Genomic DNA, 6,765 nt, shown 5'->3' on the forward strand with positions numbered 1-6,765 from the left:
AACTTACATTTAAGACTACTCTGGCTGTCATCTGGAGCAGGGGTCCCCCACCTCTGGACCAGTATCGCCCCTGGCCTGTTAGGAACCTGGTGGCACAGCAGGAGCGAGCATTATCACCTGAGCTCCGCCTCTTGTCAGAACAGTGGCTTCCATCCACAGTGCAGGACAAGGCAGCTGCAGCCTCGGAGGGCCGTCTGTGTTCCTCCAGATGACATCCTTTAATTATCTTGATGGCCAAAGAATATTTCTTTGTGAATATATATTACAGTTTCTTGATCCCTTCATCTGTGGATGGGCAGGAGATAAAGCTTTTAGGAGTCCACATGCCTGAGATCACGCAGTGTGGGACTTTCTCCACCAGGCTCATTTTCTTGGACCTAATGTCCTCTGGGTTTCTCCATGTGGCTGTAGATGACACGATTTCCTAAAGCTTTATGGCTGAAGCATATTCTGTGTGTATCTGTATGGCAGTTTCTTTATCCCTTCAGCTGTGGATGGACAGGGCTGCTGTACATTTGGCCTGTGCCAATGGCCATGTGGAAGTGGGGACTCTCCTGGTGAACTGAAAATACCACATTGACATTGGTGATAAACAAAATGGGATGCTTTTGAGAAGGTTGTACATCGCCAGGAAGAGATTTGTGGCATCATTCTGCTGGAACGTGGCTATCTACGGCAACGCTGCTCTCCACTGTGCTGTCCTATCATGAGAGGATATTCCTGGTAGAAAACCTACTTTCCCGTGATATGGATATTGAAGTGCTGAACAATGATGGAAACACACCACGTTTACTTGCTGCAGTTTGCAAAAGACAGCAAATGCTGGAATTTTTGGTGAAGAAACAAGCAAATGTACATGCTGTTGATAGGTTGGGAGGAACAGTCCTCATGTCTGCTGTACATTATGGCTCGTTAGGTATAGTCGGCATTCTTCAACAAAATATTACTGTCTTTATTCAAAATATGTATGTACAGACAGCAAACAATTATGCTATTTCTGGTGCTTTGACTAGCATTCAACAACAAATTTTGCAACATAAAAAGAAGATACTTGAAAATGGTCTTCAAAATGACAATCCAGAAGCATCTAAGAATGCAAGTTTGAAAAAAGGAGGAGCAAGTGCAGAAGATTCAGGGAGTTCTGACGAATCTGCATTAAGTATTTCAAAGAACTGTGTGTTGATTCGTGCCGTAAACTAGATAATGAAGACTTGACTTTTACTACCAAGTAGTATATAACCCTGAGACTGCTTCAGAGTCTTTACTTGAATCTTCATATAAAAAAGAAGAAAAAATATAGTCAAAGGAGCAGGGCCTCCTGTAAAACATCTTTCCTTGAAGCCTACCACTGAAACGGAAGAGTCTGTTGTGAAGAATGCAGGAAAAAGAAAGGATGTACAAACGTCTAGAGCAGAACAAAGAAGTGACTTCAGAGGAAGAACAAGAAAGGCCTGAGAAAAGTGAAAATAAATAACCACAGGTTGAAGGAGGAAGAAGCACAAAAGTAAAAAAAAAAAAAAAAATAGAAGTACCAGAAAACCTATATAATAGTACATCTGCTGACGATGATGATGGATCAATGCAACAAAGACAAGGTGCGAAAACTTACCATCAGCAATTTCCTAGGAAGGAGAAAGTATGACGGGCCTGCAAAGAAGGCATCGAAAGAAAAAGGTCAAAAAGCGAACACATTTTAGAGATGGCCTTGATGACTTAATTTGGCTGTCTGAACAATACAAAATTATGAGAGAACTTCTTGTCTCATGGAGTTTACTTTTTAGGGTATTGAATTTAATTCCAGCTTTAGAAAGTTGTTCGGTAACTAATTGTTATCTTTTACCTCAAAAAAACAAAAAACAAACAAACAAAAAAGTGTGCCAAAGGACCTAAGCAACACAGCATCAACTAAAGCAAAGCAAGACTATTAGAGGAGTGGATATCTCAACTACAACATGAAAATCTGTTGCTTGAACAGCAACTAGATGGTGCTCCTAAGAAAGGGGATAATGAACAAATAGTAATTAATATCCAAGGGTGCTGTTTCGACAGTGAAAAAGAAGGTCTGCTAGAAGAGAAAAATAAGGAATTAATCAATGAATGCAATCATTTAAAAGACTGTTTCGGTACAGAAAACAGAAATCAGGAGAAGTAAGTATCAAGAAAAATAAATATTTTCAAGCTTCCAGAGAGAAAATTTAAATATTTGGTTATGGCTACATGTTGAACCTAGTTGAATATAAAAATAAGTAGATGAAAAATATGTTTACCATACTGTATAATTCCATTTACAGGAAACATCTGGAATACACAAATGTATAGAGACAGAAAGTAGATTAATGTTTGCATAGGGCTGGGGCTGGAAATGTGTAGTGACTGTTAATGGGGATGAGGCATCTTCTTGGAATGATGAAAATGTTTTAAAGTTGGACTGCAGTGATGGTTGCGTGACTCAGTAAATTTACTAATAATCTTTGAACTGTATGTTAAAACAGATAAATTCTATAGTATACAAATCATGTTTCAACAAACTCTTTAAACCAAAAGCCAAAACTAAACAAACAAAAAGGAATGTTAAAGAAATCTCTGACAGGCCACAGTATGCCATCAAAATTATGTCACATGATTTATAAATTATATTTTTAAATTTTTCTTTCTGAACTAGAGATAATCTGAAGAAAAAAATTAATGAGAATTTTCACACCACAGCAAACCCAGAAATGATAAGTCAATGAAAATGAGCTTAAGGCAGAGTCCCTTATGAAAAACAGAGCAATTGGCCAGGCACGGTGACTAACGCCTGTAATCCCAGCACTTTGGGAGGCCAAGGCAGGTGGATCACCTAAGGTAAGGAGTTTGAAACCAGCCTGACCAACATGGTGAAACCCCATCTCTACCAAAAATAGAAAAAAACTACCCAGGTATGGTATCACACGCCCGTAGTTCTAGCTACTTGGGAGGCTGAGGAACAAGAATCATTTGAACCTGGATAGCAGAGGTTGCAGTGAGCCGACATTGCACCACTGCACTCCAGCCTGGGTGAAAGAGAGAGACTCCACTTCAATAAAAACAAAACAAAACAAAAAAGAGCAATTAATAACAAACTGGAGGTCCAGCATTTCCTCTCATCCTTTTGTCTGGCCATCAGCTTTTGGGTTCATGATAATGGAAGTTTTCTCTGAGTTCAGTTTCTCTGGGTTCCAACTCAATGATCTCATATTCCTTTTGAAATGAGGCATATAGTCAAAAGCTCATTGCTTTTTAACCGCAGAGAGAAAAAGAATAAGGGAAATTGATTCTAAAATCTTAAGCAATTGTTTCACTCAGAAAGTTCTAGACCAGCTGCGTTTGGTGGTACACACCTGTAGTCCCAGCTACTTGGGAGGCTGAGGTGGGAGAATTGCTTGAATCCGGGAGGGGAGGTTGCAGTGAGCCAAGATCACACCACAGCACTTCAGCCTGGATGACAGAGTGAGACTCAGGAAAAAAAAAGAAAAGAAAAAAGCAAGTTCTAATGTTCTAATGTTTGAACTGTGCTGCTGCCCTCTTTTCACCTTTCTGCAAGTCAGCTGGAATCCCATATATTGTTAAGAATATCAAATCAAAATTGAGTAACAATAGGTTCAGTAATTTTCAAAAATTCCCTCATATCAAATGTTGTGCAAAAATAGATGAACTTAAGGGAAATAATTTTAAGGTGAGCAAGGTACACTTCTCTTCCAGTACATTTTAGTTTTAAAAGGAATCTTGGCTGAGCGCAATGGCTCATACCCATAATCCCAGCACTTTGGGAGGCTGAGGCGGGCGGATCACTTGAGGTCAGGAGTTCAAGACCAGCCTGGCCAACACGGTGAAACCCTGTTTCTATTTTAAAAGTACAAAAAAATTAGCTGGGCATGGTGGCACACTACCTGGTGTGTACCTCCCAGCTACTCGGGACGCTGAGGCAGGAGAATTGCTTGGACTTGGAAGGCAGAGGTTGCAGTGGCCAAGATCACGCCATTCGTTGCGCTCCAGCCTGGGCGACAGAGTGAGCGTCTGTCTCAAAAAATAATAATAATAATAATAAATAAATAAAATAAAATAAAAAATAAAAAACTTTCAGTTCTTATTACACTTGTGAGGAACAAACCCTAGGCACAGATTGTTGCAAAACACTTATCCCTTGATATGTTTTGTCCTGTATCTCCACGTAGACATTTCAGTCTCACTGCAAGTCACCTTACCATTTTACTCGTGAGTTAAAACAAAATGAAAACACAAAAGGATGCAAATTAAATCTGCAAAATAAGAGATTACCAAAATAATTAAATTACGTGTGAAAAGGTTACACTAAATCCTTTTTGTTGTTTTTGTCTTTAACATTCACTATTGAACAAGCTTCTGCCACCACCGGCAGTTACAGCTAACACACTTTTGTAGATTTTCTATTCAAACCCATTTCTAAGTCACAGGCTATCTGGGCTACGAGCCGCATGTGCCCCAGGTGTAAATCAAACGAAGGCTTAATTACTGCCACTTTTGATCAGTATCTAATTCGACCTTCTGCCCTCATTAGCCGAGGGCTGTGGCTCCACTTGGTTGTGGAGAGGTTTCCCAAAGCCACAGGGTGTCATGATAATTCAATTCGGGGTGAATAATTCAAGGACAGGGGTGCTTTCTTTCAGGACCCTGACCCTCGCTTCCTGCCTGGAATCCAGAGCTGCGTGGTTCGCGGGTTGGAAAGAAAATGTTAAAGTCCAGATCAGAGGGGACGCGAGAGGCAGGAGACGTCAGGTCTAGCCCGGAGCGGGAGGGAGGCCCAGCAGACCCGCCCCGGCAGCAGGGCCAGGTCCGACTGTGGCTCTGACGCCGGTACCCGGCCGAGGCTTCCCTCCTTTCACCTGAACCAGACTGGGTAGGGCCCGAGCACTGGGGCCTCGGTTTCCGTACCAAGAACAGCTTTAGTCAGCCGGGGGCTGCCTTTACAGTCGCTGGGGCTTCCACCTTCTCTCCCGAGGTTTATGCGTCCTGGCTGGAAATGCTGCGTTGGGCCGCCAGGGCGGCAGTTTGGGCGCAAACCGAAACTCATCTAAGGGCCGTTCCATGGCGCGCGCCTCGCACCTGCTCGCCCAGAAGGGAGCGAGCCTTGCCTCGCCTTGCCCCGCCGTAGCTAAGGCCCCTGCTGCGCGTGCGCGCGGGTGGGACGCGCGTCCGCGGAGTTTGTGACGTCCCGGGGACGGCATGTACCTTCAGCCGTCCTCCCTTCACACGCACGTCGACACAGTGTCACCTCCTCAAGCCACAGGGTGCTGAGTCTGAAGCACAGGGCCGCCCCATGCCCCTCTCCCAAGGGTCGCTCTGCCTTGCTCCATCTCACTGCAGGGCCCCAGTCCCCACTGATCCAGGCCTGCCTTCGGGAGCTCTGTTGTTGGCACCAAAGAAGAGCAGTACAGTGAGAGGATGGTTCCAGGGCATGGGAGAGGCCCCTGATCTCTGGGATGTTCTGGCGTCAAAAGGAAGGCAGGACACGAAGATAACAGATTGTCTAAGCAGCTGTGTTCTCTGGAAACAGGATCAGAATTGGGCAAAGCACACCCCAGCTGGCATACCGAAAATCAGTTCAAAACCCTATTAGATAAGCTGTGCGTTCCTTCAGTGCGTTTACCGCAGCATAAACGCGCACTGCGAGCTGGCGAGGCCCAGCGAGAGGCGCAGACTGCGCTGAAGAGGGGCGGGAGCGGCGCCGCGGGCGCTGTCCCAGCAGTAGAGCCCTGGGGCGAGGTCGCCGGCCTGCGCGGCTCCGTGCTGGGGAAAAACTCCGGTCTCCCCAGCTCGCCCAGAGCGCAGGGCTGGCGGATGGAGCCCCCTCCATAACCACCGCACGACCCCCACAGCTACCCCCCGCCCCGCTCCACCGCAGCCAGTGCCCAAACGCCTGTCCCCTCCTCCGGGCGAAAGCCAACGGCACCCATTGGTCGCCTGCGGGCTGCGAAGGCGGCTTTCACCGCTGCGCGGCGCCTCCGGCCTGGGAACGAGGCCTCTCTGCGAGGAATCTGAAGAGGTCCAGTGTTGGGACTGGGACAGGTGGGAGAGGCGCCCAGGGGCTCAGGTCTCCTGTCCCCGCCTCCCCGCTCTCCCCACGCGCAGGCAGGCCCGCGGATGGAGCACAGCTCTCTGGGAGAGAACGAGGGCCTTGGCCTGGCTTTCCAAATTCAGGAAGGAGAAGACCCTTCCCTGCCCATGATGACCCTCACGCCAGTCTCCACCAGCTTCGCCAACGCCCACCGGCACCTCAAGGAGAACGCGGTGACGTTGCGACCTGCACAGCAAGGACCAGGAGGAGGGAGGCCTCTTCAGCAGCGACACTGAGGGCGACCCGGAAAAGGCAGAGATTGACCCGGAGGAGCATCCATCTCCACAAGACCAACAGGCACCATGGCGACCACAGGCCATGCTCTCTGTGCACCCCTGCACCTCTCCAGGCCTCTCTAATCTCAGCCGGGGTCCAGGTGGACTTGGCAGCCAGAGCTGTGCCTGGAAGTGCCCGGCAGTGCGGGCCGGGGCCTGGTCTCTGCGGAGAACTGGATCAAGTTTACACATAACAATATTAACCTTAAATGTAAATGGGCTAAATGGTCCAATTAAAAGACACTAACTGGCAAAATGGATAAACAGTCAAGAGCCATCAGTATGCTGTATTCAGGAGACCCATCTTACTTGCAAAGACACACATAGGCTCAAAATAAAGGGATGGAGGAAGATCAAAGCAAATGGAAAACAAAAAAA

General features: G+C 46.6%; 1 pseudogene; it reads left to right on the plus strand.

Annotated features, from left to right (window-relative positions):
- Positions 1 to 494: 494 nt before the first annotated feature.
- Positions 495 to 5,853, plus strand: LOC105524053 (annotated as a pseudogene).
- The last annotated feature ends 912 nt before the right edge of the window (positions 5,854 to 6,765 follow it).

The sequence above is a fragment of the Colobus angolensis genome, unplaced genomic scaffold, assembly GCF_000951035.1.
Source record: "Colobus angolensis palliatus isolate OR3802 unplaced genomic scaffold, Cang.pa_1.0 Scaffold113, whole genome shotgun sequence".
Taxonomy (NCBI): Eukaryota; Metazoa; Chordata; class Mammalia; order Primates; family Cercopithecidae; genus Colobus; species Colobus angolensis.